The sequence below is a fragment of the Protopterus annectens genome, chromosome 15.part0 (assembly GCF_019279795.1).
Source record: "Protopterus annectens isolate FY-2018-M chromosome 15.part0, PAN1.0, whole genome shotgun sequence".
NCBI classification, from domain to species: domain Eukaryota; kingdom Metazoa; phylum Chordata; order Ceratodontiformes; family Protopteridae; genus Protopterus; species Protopterus annectens.
In genome coordinates, this window is record NC_056749.1 from 416,951,985 (window position 1) to 416,968,051 (window position 16,067).

A 16,067-nucleotide genomic window follows, 5' to 3' on the forward strand; every position below is an offset into this window, starting at 1 on the left:
ATATATGACATTTTATAAATTATTGTGATGGCCTACTGAGCAGTTGTGTATATTATATTATATATGTTATATTATATTGTCTGTTATGTTATATTATATTATATTATATTACATATGTTATAAGTTGTGCACTAATAAGACAATCTTTGAGGAATCAAAGCAGACTCATCTGTAATGCAACTATACTTATCCTTATGTCATGCTTTTGGCTTTTATTAATAGTTTTTGGGGTTACTGAACACATTGTTTTCTGATATCATCAACAGTATTTTCAAGTCATTAGTCATTAAGTACATAGTTCTCTGTATTAACTCAGTGACAGCCTTCTTCAAAAACTACTCTGTTTACAAATCCTATCATCCCGCTTTTCTAGAATATTTTGGAATAATAGAACTAATTATTATTTCATTATTGTCCAGTAGCTGACCAAGACTTGGTAACTTTGGTGTTTCTGACTCTCTTTCTGAAATTTCCACTTATTCTTCTCTTAATAAAAATCTTGTGTTTCCTCCTTGCCACTTCTTTGTTTTCTTTTCACTGAAATGTATTGCTTGTATAAGTTGTTACAAGCATTATGCCTTCCTTTTCTCTTAATAACCACCTTTCTCCGTTTAATATGCAACTCATTTTTTTCACTTCCTCAAAAGAGTAGATAATTATTCTCTTTCCTTCAAGTGTAATATGCCTCAACAGATCCTGGAAACTATCGCCCCATAAGCCTGACTAGCTTGGTCTGCAAAGCTATGGAAAGGATCATCATGGACCTCATAAATAAAGATATTGGGGACCTACAGACACTGGATCCTACCCAGTTCGCCTTTGTTAAGGGCAGATCCTGCCTCTTAAACCTGGTCGATTTCTTTGAAACAGTCACCAAGGCCATTGACGAGGGGAAGGTGGTCCACACAGCCTACCTGGACCTCGCAAAAGCCTTCGATACAATACCCCACTCGGGCATTATAGATAAGCTCTCCAGCTTAAATATAAACCCCTATGTCACTAGATGGGTTGCAAACTGGCTCAAGGACAACCCGGAATTAATGGACATGCTGCACCTCAGAAAATCCAAATCCCATCGAGCCACGCGCTCAAGAGACTTGAACCTCAGCACTGAAATAAATAGGACATGCTGGAGGGACAGATTCATAACCCAGAGGCTCCCTTCACTCTGGAATAAAATCCCAGTCCAGGTTAGGCAGAGTCCCTCATTGACTCTCTTCAAGAGGAATCTTGATGAGTGGATGGGAGATCATAGGTTTACCTCGGGTATCACTTCTGTGTCACTGTTAGACAGAGGCACAGTATACTAACCTCGAAAAAGGGCATAGCAAAATTAATTTAAAATGAGTGGCTAAAGCCGAACACACTCTGGCTAGGCTTATAAATGCCCTAGGGCAGATAGCCTAGTATGAACCTATGAACCTATGATCACACTTTTCTCTGAAGTAACATGAACAGTCATCATTTTATAGGAAAAATACACTTTTTAACATTCACTTTGTTTTCAATTCAGTTTATCCTGCACAACCATCCCTCATCTGAAGTTCACATAATTTGCCGTGTTCCTCTTTTGTTTCCTTACATTTGAAAACTTTCCTTTCCCACTATCTCACTCAGATTATAAACACCTTTCCTGGTTGTCATAAAAAAAAATTCTCCTTTTTATATAAATCATGAAATCTCACAGTTTTACATACTTCTGTCAAACATATTGAATTTTTTTAGGTAGCATCCTCCTTCAGTGACTTCACAGTATGCTTTTTGATGTGTTTTTTTATAGCCAAGCTCTTGTGTGACATTATTCACTATATAATAGTTATGGTAAGGCAAACCATTAACTCCTACCTTTCTTTCTTTCAGCTTCCCTTTTTATAAAAAACAATATGGTCTCTGTAAGAACCAGACTGACTACTTACATTATTGGCAGCTTCCTTCTCTCTGATTTTTCTTAGTTTTGTTTCTTTAAGCATTTAGTTTAAGTGCTTACATTCTTCATATAGTGTATTCCATTTCAATATTCTGGTGTAGTTTGAATCTTGAGTAATCATGATATTTAATATGAAACTAAAATGGTTATGTTTCTTTGTACATCTAAAGGCTTTCACTCCTTTTTAAGGGATTACACGAGCCCAGAAAACATTTTTTTTCTGAGTCTGTTCTATTTTTAAACAAATGCCATTAGTTCCATACCTTCATCCATATCCTTTTAGTCCTATTAATACCCTTAGAATGTCTCTTCACCAGTTATGTGTAGTATACAGTTGCCTTCCTTCATTTATTTTCCATTCTATTAGCTTCTTCCTTTCGGATTCATTCATCCTGTTGAAGGAAAATATAAGAGTTATATATAATCTCACTTTCAGTATTCTCTCCACTGGAATATTTAGTAGACTGTATGCATCCCAGGACATTGGTCTACAAATATTTTTCAAAAGACTTCTCCTCACAAATGGCATTATAGGCATAACATCAACATTCCTTTGCAAAACAGTCTTAGCACATTAAAGCTCTTATAGAAAGGCATAGGTGTAATAAAAGCAGCAATTCTGCAAGCCTATTCATACAATTTTAACTGTGAATTTCATATATTTATTATATGTTTCCACACATGCCTCTGTTTTTTTCTAATTACCAGACCTTGCATTGCATCACTAAAGTGGCATCTTCATATCTAAGAAAGTTTTTGCCTCAAGATCCTTCACTCAATGATCTTTCAGTGTTATGCATAATCTTTTTTATTTGAGGAAGAACACAGTGAGAGGTATACTATTGAGTTTGTCTTATCAAGTATCCCAGTTATCTGGGAGGCAGCTATATCAGCAGGCAGTTCATCATTCACTATCAGAAATGGAGGACAGCAGTCCTATACATGGACATTGGTCTGCTCCTTTTTTTCCATATTAGTCAATTCTTATTATTCATATATAAAAATATCTAGGGAGTACTTGGGGCACAGTCCCCTACATAGGAGGTGCAACATACCTGCCCCTTAAAAAAAAACACATATATTTAATACTTCAGTGCTGTTGACAACTCCATGAGCAAGTATAGGTGTTGCTGTCTTGACTTGACAGTTTATTAATGAATAGGCATAGCTGACAGCATAAACTTGATCAAGTTGCCCTTGTTGTTTATGCAGTGAACAGAACTGACCAGAAACGCAAGTACCCTAGGTTACATGCTTATTTGTTTATCCCAATAATCTCCCTGTTCTTCCACCTCAGAAGTAGTATTATGCAATAACATGGAGTCATCTATACGACTCTGAAAGCTGGTCCCACTTGCCTCATAATAAAGGAAGCTCTGAACTCCAGAATCCATTTCTGTTTCAAAAAACATCAATTTCCATCCTAATTGCATTTGTCTCATTTGAAGCCTTGTTGAAAATCATAGACCCTTGCCTTGGAAGGATGAGAATACTACCCTACTGTCCTGGACAAATTTCCCCTGGTCTGTATAAATACCATACAGGGCCTTCCCTAAAAATATTGTTTTTTTAGACGGACCCAACAAGTCGTGAAAAAGGTAAACAATAAAGCTAATCTTTATTACTGAGCACATAGTATGACCCAAGGCAATGATGAAACCTCTGTGAACATGATGAGCAAGTCTTTGATGCATCCAGATACAGTGCTCTACTAGTCAGCTGGTAATATGCGGACCACTATACCAAAAATCATAAATAATGTTTTTACTGTATATGAATAAAAAATAGAAAAATGTACTGCTTTTAATTTACTACAGCATTCGCCATCCACTTAATTCATTTTAGCGAATCAAAATCTTGGACTTAGATGTTTTGAAATGCAATGTAAAACTCTAACAGAGTTCTTGTAGTGCAGTGTACATAATGCAATTCCTAAGATGAAAACAAGTGAAATATTTAAATTAATAAAGTTTCAGTCGCATCTTTGTACAAAGGATGGGCTGCCATGGTGGTGCAGAGGCATTGCCGCCTCACAGTAAGAGGTTCTCTGGTTCAATCCTTGGTTGGGGTGCCTTCTGTGCTGAGTCTGCATGTTCTCCCTGTGGTCGCATGGGTTTCTTCCGGGTGCTCCGGTTTCCTCCCACATTCCAAAGACATGCTGTAGGTGGATTGGACACTCTAAATTGGCCCTAAGTGTGAGTGCGTGCATGTGTGTGCCTTCTGTGAAAGGTTGTGCGCCGGGCTGGCAACTCAACACTATAAAACTCCACTGCCAATCATGAGCGGACAAGGTGATCCACTGTGGTGACCCCTAACCGGGAAAAGCCGAAAGAAGAAAAAGAAGCATCTTTGTACAGAAGGGCAAACTTTAATTTCCTGCTTCAATCATTTCTGAATGTTTCATCTTAGATTTGATAATAGGCCTTGAACATGAGTGATATTTATTTTGATGCTCAGTGTTCCACATCATGGTTTTAATGTAAACACAAAACCATAAAAAAATTAGAAAGCCTAATTCAACATGGAACCACAGTGAGGAGACTGAAATGTTCTTGAGACCTGCTATTTCCTTTCTTCTTAATAACTGTGGATCTTGTGCAGATAAGGAGAAGTAGGGCAGAAAAATAAACCAAACAAAACCCAAACAAGTAACTCAAGCAGCATTTACAAGGAAATGCCTTTTAATTTCCCCTCATTAATCAATGCTTTCAGAAAGCTATGGTTAGAGAGCAGGAAAAATAAATAAATGCAATAATCTAACGTGAGTAATTGAGGCAGTGGTTACAAGGTCCTGCCTTTTCATTTCTCCTCACTAATCAGTGCCCTCAGAGAGCTGTGAAGAGGGACCAGGGAAAATAAATAAATGATAGATAGATAGACAGACAGACAGAATACTCTAGAGCAAGTCATTTTGGCAGCAGTTACAATGACCTGACTCCCCCCCCCTTACATATCAAACCTTAGAGAATGCTTATCTAAACAGTCCTGTCTTAGTTTGTGATTTATTGATCTCTACTGTTAAAATGAGGTGTGACTGTGAACGATAGTCAGTAGAAGCTACTGCGCACATTCACAAATGATGTAAAGGAACTCCAGCTTTTGTCTAACTTTCAGAACTTGTACGGTCAGAACAACCGCTTTACTGTACTTAATTTAGTATTTAGTTGTATATTGTTTGTGTGATTTTTCTCAAAGAAGTTGATTTAAGTTCTCTTTGAATTCTGTGGTATCTGATTCTGATTAGTCTTTTCTTTTAGAATTGTTTATTCATCTGCAGATGAATATAGATTCTTAAATCAGTATGCATTAGTGATTTGCTAAAGCACAAATATTTTGCATAAAGTAATAAATGCCATGTATAGTTAAAGGTAAGACCTGATAACACTGGTGATCTATGTTCCTCATATCAAAAGGTGGATGAGTTGCTTACCATTATTAGACTTACTGATGACGATTGTACTGGTGCAATTGGCATGACTTGGAGAACTTTGGTTACCTATATTAATGACTGGACTGGTGAGATAAATAATGTTAGGCAAAAAGCAAATAGAACATGTTTAGAAAATGATGTGTCTATTGTCTGTAAAGATCACTCAACCCCTATGAAACAAGACAATGCCCTGACAACTCTGGAATTCTGGATACAAGTAGACAGCAATCTCAGGATTCAGAGCATTTAAAAGGAAATAAAAAAGGAAGACATTGACAATAAATAAGGAAGAAAAAGAAACTGATAAATGTCTGTAAAGTAAAGAGTATAAATTATCAGAAAACCTTCAGCTTACAGAAAAAAAGCAACACTTTTCCAAAAGAGAAGGTAGAAAAAGATGCAAGGGATAGGTGAAAAGGAAGATATTAAAACTGAACATGGAAGAATTAAAGAACACTACTGTAAGAAAAATTATGAAAAAGACAGATGCTGACCACATGGCTCAAGCTGTGGATGTACAAACTCAACTGGATGGGAATTGTATGCTTGCAAATGTAATATGGAATTAAAACAGTGTGATTAATAAGACTAATGGTGATGAGGATCATTCCCTTTTAACAACTGATAGAGCTGATATTATTGAATTAGAACTTGAAGATTCTTCAGATTAGGTCAGAAAAGATATTTTTGTAATTGGAGAATTATTTACTAGAGGAACTGATGCTTACATTTGCAGAGAAGATAATGAACATCGAATAGTGTTATGCTTACCAGGAGCAAATATAGAGGATGTGAGACTAGCCTTAGAATGCCTTAATATAAGGAAGCATGGATCTGTTTTTATGCATGTTGGTACAAACAATCTCATCTGCAAGGATTCTATGATTGTTAGTCGGGAACTTACAGCCCTCTTAGCATAGCTTGTACAGGTGTTAGGACATACTTTTTACAAATCACACATAGAAAGAAGAGCAAGGTCACTGTGAATGAAAAGATTTTTTGGTAAATACATGAAAAAATGGCCTGTTTTAAAAAATGGAACTGTGTAGAGCATCCAAGCCTAATTTGTGGCACACCTGTGTTCAGACAAGATGGCATGCATTTGTCAAGATCAGGGAAGATAATTTTTGCATCAGATATTTTGCAATATTTGACAAACACAAGGCAAGATTTTTGCCAGGTCAAATTTTTAACAGCAACATCTGATACATTCTGATGGTTGTTAATGCTAGGAACATTAATGATAACGTTTCTTTTTTTTTTTTTTTTTTTATTGGAAAATTTGCTATGTTCCCACAAGACTGATTTTGTTATTGTTTGTGAAACATGGTTAAAGAACTATGACTGGAAACCAGTTCTGTAAGGGTATAAATGTTTTTACTGTAACTGATGTAACTAAAAATCAGGTGCAGGTGTTATGACAGGGATTAAAGATAGTTATGAGACTTGTGATTATTACATGTTTGATGATAACACAAATACTATAGACTGGGTAATTGTGACAATAAATACAACCCTGAAACATTTTACAATTGTTGGAGTATATACGCCACCAAAGTCAAGTGCTGATTACCTAGAAGAATTCATATATTTCTTGCATGAAACACAGAAGTGAAGAAGAATAGTGGCTGAGGATTTAAATTTGCCAGAAACAGACTGGAATGATATTGATTCAGCAACATTAGTAAGAAAATTACTCACAACATATGTTTAGGAGCAACAATTGCTTCAAATTAAAAAAAAAAATCTACCAGGGGAACGGAACATACTAGACATTGTTTGTGTTCCTAAAGATATTACTGTTACTTCATGTCAAGTTTTACCAGTTTGATGTGCAGTGATCATGGGGTTATAAAGGTTAATGTGTTGCTACATAATTCTGGCAAACTGATATCTAAACCAATGCACAGAAGATTAATTACAGATTATATGGACGCAAAACAGTCACTATGTAAAACTAATTGGAGTGATGCCTTCAGTGAAAAGAACTGCAGAATGAACGTGAAAAGTTTTGAAAGAGAAATTGTTTGAGTGCAAAAAATAAATAAATAAAATGTTTAATATCAGGATCTAGGCATACAATGTCAGGGGGAAATATTTCCATAAGAACAGAATGCCTGATTAAGGTGAGAAACAAAAAATATAAGAAATGGAAAGGAGGTCAAACTACAACTTTGAAAACTGAAATAAACAAGCTGGACAAACAAATTAAGCATAGTGTGAGACAAGATCAAGAAAAAATTAAAGAAAATGTATATAAAGATATTGTGCATAATAGGAAACCATTTTCTATATACATAAGATGTAGAAGGAGTAAATATATACAAATTGATAAACTGTGTGTAGATTCTGAAATTTATTCTCATACACAACAAATTATAGATATAGTTGCAAAATCTTATGCAAAACAGTTTGGCTCCACAAATGGGCTGATAAGTTGTCTAGTGACATCCAGTTAAACTCAGATACTGAAATCAAATTAGATTATATCCAAAAAAAAAAGCAAACTGGATCCAAATAAAGCACATGGAGGAGACGGAATTAGTAATAATGACCTGAGAACACTTCAGCAAGAACTTACAGTACCATTATATCTGTTATTTACTAGGTCATATAAATATGGGGAGATTCCTCAAGATTGGAAACGTGCTTATTAAATCTGTCTTTAAAGGAAAGGGGAATAGGACAAACTCAGAGTCATACAGACCCTTAAATCTACTTTCATGTTGTAGAAAAATAATGGAGAAGGTTATATTGGATAAGTTATTGTCAGAACTGGAAAGGTTAGGACTTGAAACCATATATCAGCATGCATATGTTGAAAATAGATCTGTCACCACCTATAGCATGATGTTCTATAACAATGTAGTAACATATATGAATGAGAAATTGTGCCGTGATGTAATTTATATAGATTTAACTTCAGCACTTTACAAGGTCATACACAAAACACTGATCAATAAATTAGAACAACTATGTATTGATGTACTTTTGATAACATGGATAGCTGTATGCCTTACAAATAGGACATGGCAAGTATCACATGACAATTGAACAGGTGAAATTCTTGCTTACAGTCAGAGTGTCCCACAGGGTTCTGTCCTGGGCCCATACTTGTTTCAATTGTATTTTTCAGACCTAACTTTTTCATTTGAGGTGTTCTACAGTCTGTATGCATATTGCTTGAAATTGAGTAAACTGGTTACATGTGTTACAGATTGGGCATGCCTGCAAAAGAACTTGACTAAATTGACCATTTGGGCACAGGAGAATAATATGCTGATAAATACATCAAAAACTAAGCATATGAGATTTGGGAGACATACATTGAAGGGTGAATATTTAATACAGCACAAAGAGATTGAAACAGTGGATTCATTTAAGGACCTCCCAACTCCAAGTTTTTATAATCATATCAACCAATTGGTTAATGATAGTTATAGAACTATAGGTTGCATAAAAAGATTTATAATATCTAGGAAATCAGAAATTATGATATCAGTGTGTTAATTACATTAGTTCCAAACTTGAGTATGCAATAACAATATGGAAGCCTTATAAGAAAACAAGCATGAGTAAACTGGAAAGAGTTGTTGTTGTTGTATCTTTTGGCTTTTCCCGGTTAGGGGTCGCCACAGCGGAACTCCGGTCCGCTAATGATTGGCAGTAGATTTTTACGTGCCGAGTTGCCACCTCTGACGCACAACCTTCAACGAAGGTACGTCCATTCACGCATGTCTCCACACAGAAGACACTTTAGCTGAGAATCGAACAGGACAACATCTTACTGTGAGGCGACAACGCTACCGCAGCACCACCACCACAGTCCAAGGAAATATACCAAGGGCATCTGTGGATATAAAAATTTAAGTTGTTATAAAAGACTAAAATATCTGAACTTGTACAGTGTCTCATATGGATATTTAAGAGGTGATCTTATTTGGGTGTATAGGGCATTTATAAACAACTACCTCAGGGACTGTTTGGTGTTATCAAAAACTATTAGAGAATTATCAGACAGTCTATGTAGAAGATTCTATAGGAATGAGAAGTGTGCTAATTGGTTCTCTGAGAGCAGCTGATGCACGGAACAGACTATCAAAGTACAGTAAAGCAAGCAGTAATTTAGATACTGTATTTTTTAGAACAGCCTGGACACTTATTATGTGAACAAGTGTTTTGGTATACTGGCAGGCTAGAAAGGCATTAATGCCTGTGCTTGAAATATTTTCATGTATTTAGCTGCAGTTAGTGAACACAGAAGAATAAATATATGCCACTACTACTTCAAATAATAATAATAATAATAATAAAAACATAGATCAAATGCAAGGAATTGTAGGAGCATATGCAAGGACATGATGTGGAGTTGTGTGTGTGTGTGTGTGTGTGTGTGTGTGTGTGTGTGTGTGTGTGTGTGTGTGTGTGTGTGTGTGTGTGTACATTATTAAATACTCATATAACATATTTGTGTTGTAAAATACTTCCTCCAAAAGTGATTACATGTCTTATAGCAACTTTGAAACACTAGATGGAGGAACGATTTTATATAAAAAATGTATATACTACAAGATATAATACAAAAAACTAAATAACAGATAGCTCAGGGTTGGCATTAAAAGGAATTATACAATAACAGGTCATTGCCATTGAAAAACATGCACAGTGACTGAGCAGCCCAAACAGTGTGCCTGTTGCACTTTGAACATATGCCCACAGAAAAAAGTTCAGTTGCTGAAGCACCATTGAGCACCAGACTTTTCTATAGGGATGTGCTTAGAAGACAGATCATAATTCAAGAAAAATCAGGTACGTTCTGCAAAACTAAACAAACAGAAATTAACCTGATTTACCTTATATCTCTGTACTCTCCCTCGTAAAATCTTGGCAGACTCTCACACCTGTCAAGTGCCTGGATTTTCACAGAATGTTTAGATTTTTGCCTCATAGATTTGGTCTCATCGTTATAAAAATTGAAGTAATTAAATAAAGACAGATATTTCAGTGTCAAGCTTCATATCCTTTCACAAATGCATGCAAACAAAGAAATTATTCCAGGAATTTTCTAAGTTTATAAGAGCAATATGGGTGGTGCTGCGGTAGCGTTGTCGCCTCACAGTAAGACGCTGTCCGGTTCGATTCTCAGCTGGAGCGTCTTCTGCGTGGAGACATGTGTGAATGGGCGTACCTTCGTTGAAGGTTGTGCGTCAGGCCTGGCAAGCCGGTATGTAAAAATCAACTGCCAATCATTAGCGGACCGGAGTTCTGCTGTGGCGACCCCTAACCGGGAAAAGCCGAAAGACACAAACAATAAGAGCAATATTTAAAATCTGTACCTACTTTTGGACCTTTGTCCCTCCATTATGTTGGGTTTGGCCCAGGTTTCTTGTCTCTCCATTGCTTTTCTACATTGTACTGATGTACTGTACAAGTGTGAGAATGCTAACTCCCATACGCATGAGCAGTATATCAGCAAATGCAGAAGATCTCTACAGTGCCATTATACAAAGGCATTATTTAAGAAATGTATGCAATTTCTTTCTTTAAATAATGTCATTGTATAATAGCAATAACCCATGACTGGTTGTGGATATCACAGGATTAAACTACGGTTGGCTTTGTTCAATCACTCGGGCTTTGCCAAAATTGGGCTCTTCACTCAAACCTAAAGGTGTCACAAATAGACTAGAAAACAGGTTTTCTGCCAGTTTCTGACTTGAAACACCCATCCCAACTACAATAATCCCGGAGTTACTTCCACTTCCTATCATTTCAAGTGAACATGTCTTGATGTTACTTTCAAATGTCAAAAACACTTCTTCCATCATCCCTGATAACATACATGGCTGTCTGATAAACAGAATCAATCACGCAGTGACAGGACTTCTCCTCAGACTGTTCACTGCACATCTAGCTACATGCTATACCCCCAGTTCTTGGCACACTGTTATAGTAATGCCCTCTCATTAGGCTTAACCCACAATAATTTGGCTTTTTAAAAAAATGTAGATCGTGCATGGTAAAGTTTATTCAAGCAGAGAATAGTGTTCAAATTGTGAACTGGCCAAAGCGTTCAAAACTATATTATCTGTAGGAATTGTAAATAAGCGATCAGGCTTAAACACTGACCCCTTTGAGGTAAGATGGATAGCCAACTGGCTTAAGGACAGAACTGACATTGCCCATGTAGCAGATGCCTCATAAAACAGACAGAAGTTGACCAGTGATATTCTCTGGGGATCTGTGGTTGATCCTCTCCTGTTCTCTGAACTCATAATTGAATACAGTGATCTCTGCTTGACCAGATTTGCTGATGATTGAATCCTGGGTGTAATTGTCAAAGCCCCTCATGATACATAAAATCCTTTAGCTTGGTACATAGAAAAGGGCTGAAACTAAATACCAAGAAGTACATCTCTTAAGGAAAAAGCAAATCAGTACATCCTGCAGTGCTGACAACACCCATTGGTCAAGCAGAACAGTGATTAGATATCTGAGCACTTGTGTTGACAGTTCTCTCTCCTTTGATCAGTATGTAGCTCCTTTGGTCAGGAAATAATTCTATATTTAGTGACTAACTGCTAAAGGCATTTTCTTTCATATCCAAGGAAGTGATCATTCCCCTTTATTCAGACCTCTCCCATTATGTAACACATTGCACCCTTTGGCATATATCTCATTAGAAACATTAAAATACTCAAAAATAAACCAAAAATATCTCTGGTCTAATGAATCTTAGCAGGACAGACTAAAAGCCTTGTCCCTATACTCTGTGCCTTACAGACTCCTGATGGAAGCTTTGAGTCTCACTTATTGTGCCCCTAGGAATCCTATTATCCTTGACCTCAGTAAGTCAAATAGTGCAGCTAACAACAGAATGAGAGATCTTAATCTACATCAGGAAATAAAACACAATGGAGGGATACGTTCTTCAAACAGCATTACCACCTGCTATGGAATCAAGTTCCCCTGCAAGTAAAGCGATGTGACTCTTTGTCTTCTTTTAAGTGTAACATGGATGGCAGGATGGGTCCCATCAAATTTACACTGGGACCTACAGGTCTCACTTTGAAGGAAACAGAACAGGAAAGGTAGGAAAAGGGAATAAGAGTCCAGGACACATTGAACAAACAAGAAAAAAACAATGCCACAAACAGACGGTAATATTTTGTACTCAAAACCTAAATTTAAAAATAACTGTATGCTATATTGATGCTAGTAGCATTGTAGGTATAATGAAAACAGACCATGACAAACAGATAATGGACTAAATTTCTACAAAAGGGCAGGAGAAGCAAAGTCGTTTATATCACACAGTGTATATTAAGCTAGGGTAAAAGGCACACCATAGGAGACTGACAGTTATGGAAGTAAGGAAGAACAGAGTGACTTAATGGATTTAAGCACTGAAGGAAATGCAGGGTGTTCTTGGCATGTGGCTACAGTATACAGACCGCCTAATATATCAAACAATTGACAGCCTCAGGCTTAGAAATTAAAGCCATGAATGGATACAAGGATTAGAACCAAGCTCCTTGTCAACTCAATGTTTTTTGATCCTCAAGTTAAAGTTGGGGGAGGAGTGCAAGACTGGGAGATTGCAATGGGTGTCAGAATAGCTAACCACATCTCTGCAAACATCTATACATACACACACATATATATCTATCTATATATCTATATATATGTATATCTATATCTATCTGTGTGTGTGTGTATATATATATATATATATATGTGTGTGTGTGTGTGTGTGTGTATATATATATATATATATATATATATATATATATATATATACACACACACACACAAACTTAAATTTACATTGTACAGGGTATAAGAAATGCCACTTCTGGAGGACTGCATCATATTCTAGATGCTGCACTAACATTTGCATAGTAGACCAGTAGAAGATTAAGTTTACAGTTACTGAAGTGGGGAAGGGAATGCAGATGCTGGAGTACAAATATCTTAGCATTACAAAAGGAAAAAAGAACAGAAGCTGGATGTAGCATAAATGACTGAACTGAAGAAGAAAGAGAAAAAGTGAAGATGTCACTGACAATTGGAAAGGGGGTGTTTTAATTAGCCTTCATGAAACGTTACTCTACAGAGTTCCCTTTGCCCCCCATTATACCTTATACATGTGTGCTTACCCATTGCCTGCCCTTTACCCCAACCCTGTACCTTAGATTATTAAAAACACTTATTCTAACAGTTCCACTACACAAGACAAAAGGACACTAAAACAAGCAAGCACAACACTAAATCTATCCCCTTACCTAACTCATACTCTAACCCTTACCCATATACACTTGCACATACCTACCAATACAGCACCCAACACAAATAATTTGCATATTGCCACATTTCCACAACCATCATATTTTCAAACATTTATTTTCCTGCTAACTCTTGCTTACCTACATTATATAGGTCTGCTTATTAGTTTCCCCTCAAGAATCTGGTAGTACCCTGTATAGATGCAGATACTTTGAGTTGACATTTTTACTGTAAAAGCACCCTTGAAATTTCACCAATATCCAAGTTTATAATGACAAACACTGCTCCCAGAGCTGCAAACCAGATAGTCCTGACATTACTTTATATTCTCACTGCAACCTTAGAATCAATGAGAAAGGGTCTGTTGTCATGGATATGAACTTTCCCACTATCTCGGTTACCAGCGGAACTGTTCACAGAAACTCTATACAAACATGTTAATAGCTGCATAGAGGCAGCTGTAACCACCACTAAGAAGTACAAAACTAAGTCAAAAAACAAGCCACCCTAGAGGAATTAAAACATCAACAGGCTGTATAATAAAAGGAAGAAAATCATGGCAAAAATGAGGAAGTGCAGCACCCAGCAGGATAAAAACACTCATCAAACTAAACAAATAACTCAGAGCACAAATAAAGTCTACCAATGCCAAATTTGACTTAAATTTGGACTCACAGGCCAAGGGAAAACCACAAGGCATTCTTTAGCTATGTCTGGAACCTCAAAAGCAATACACAACTGTGTGCAGAGCTCATTGTAACTGGAGCCACCTATATTGAGCCAGAAGTTATAGCAAAGCTTCTGCCTGACAAACTTAGCTCCATCTTTATCCCTTTCTCCTCCTTAACCTTCCCTCAGAAAATATCATCAAATATAACTCCCCAGCTATCACTAGGCAAAAGGTCCTTAATGCTCTCTCAATAACGCCAAGAACACTGCATCAGTGGTCCAGACAATACCCAGGATGCCTTCTAAATAGCATGAAAGATGACCTATCAAGCCCTCTGGAATTGCTATTTAACTGTAGCCTCCAAACAGCCTTCATGCCACATGAATGGAGTGCAGTAATAGTCATCCCTATGCACAAAGGCAGACCATCTACAGACCCTGGAAACTACAGTCCCATAAGTCTTAGTAGTGTTATATGCAAAAACATGAAAAGAATTATCATGGAAATGATCCGAAATGACATAGGAAACTACCAGATACTGAACCCAACCCAATTTGGTTTGCCATGGACTAAAACTAAATGCCAAGAAATGCATAATAGTAGCCTCAGGAAGTCATCCACTCCTGGTAAATATCATATTAACAATAGATCCTTAAGAGCTGACCCAGTAGTCAGAGACTTGGGGACACACAAACACAGTAATCTAGCTTTTGACCATCACATGTCTACAGTAATGAGGAAATCATTCTATGTTGTGCAACTTATAAACAAAGGTATTGCATCTAGGTTCAAGGAAGTCATTGTTCCAATGTATTTGGCATTTACTAGACCTATCATTGAGTACAATACTCGCTTTGGTATGAATCTAACCCGGCAGATCCAACAACTGAAGCATCCACGGAGGTTCCTCACTAAAAAAATACAGGTGTAAGTCACATGTCCTGTGCAGACCACCACAAAGCCCTATCCCTGTATTCTGTCTCCCACAGGCAGTTGAGGGTAGAGCTATGCCTGACATACAGGGCATTGTCAGACCCCACTCTGATGGACCTCCTACATATACATAAACCAAACACCAGAATTACCCACTCTAAAGACTTAAATCTTGCCCGTGATATAAATAGGACCTGCTAGGGAGTTTATCCTAGAGGCTACCCCTTCTCTGGAACAGGCTCCGCATCCATTTGAAGTAGAGTTCTTAGCTAACCCAATTCAAGAGTAACTTGGACAGTTGGATGGGGAAAAGGAAATTCATCCCTGTTTTGACACCTATGTCTCTAATGAACACAGATAGCCTGTAAATGGTTAATCTCCCAGGGCACCTTCTTATAAATGTTTCATCTCCCAAGCCCCTGCTTACACTTATCAAAGGTACTGCAACTTGGCAGAGATTTGGGAGGCATGGCTAGGCTTAAAAAGGCATTTGTGGTCATTAACCTAGTAAAATCCTATGAACTTATATTAGATTCATATAGGTGAACATTTACTCATTTGAGCAGCTACTCGTTTTAATACTCACCCAAACTAATCTGCCAAATGAGTATTTTACCTTTTGAGCAACTATATATATATATATATATATATATATATATATATATATATATAGGGAGAGAGAGATATACAAATAAAAAAATATATTTTATATATATATATATATATATATATATATATATATACACACACACACACACACACACACAGACACATATATCTATCTATCTATAGGTTCATAGGTACTTACTGAGCAGTTTACC

At 36.7% G+C, this 16,067-nt stretch overlaps 1 protein-coding gene across 1 annotated transcript in view; it reads right to left on the reverse strand.

Annotated features, from left to right (window-relative positions):
* Positions 1 to 16,067, reverse strand: part of P2RY10 (P2Y receptor family member 10) — a 343,312-nt gene that overhangs the window by 247,286 nt on the left and 79,959 nt on the right. Inside the window, exon 2 of the mRNA XM_044057151.1 lies at positions 2,191 to 2,319. The gene's annotated coding sequence lies outside the window, so the exon portion shown is untranslated. The remainder of the gene's footprint in view (positions 1 to 2,190; positions 2,320 to 16,067) is intronic.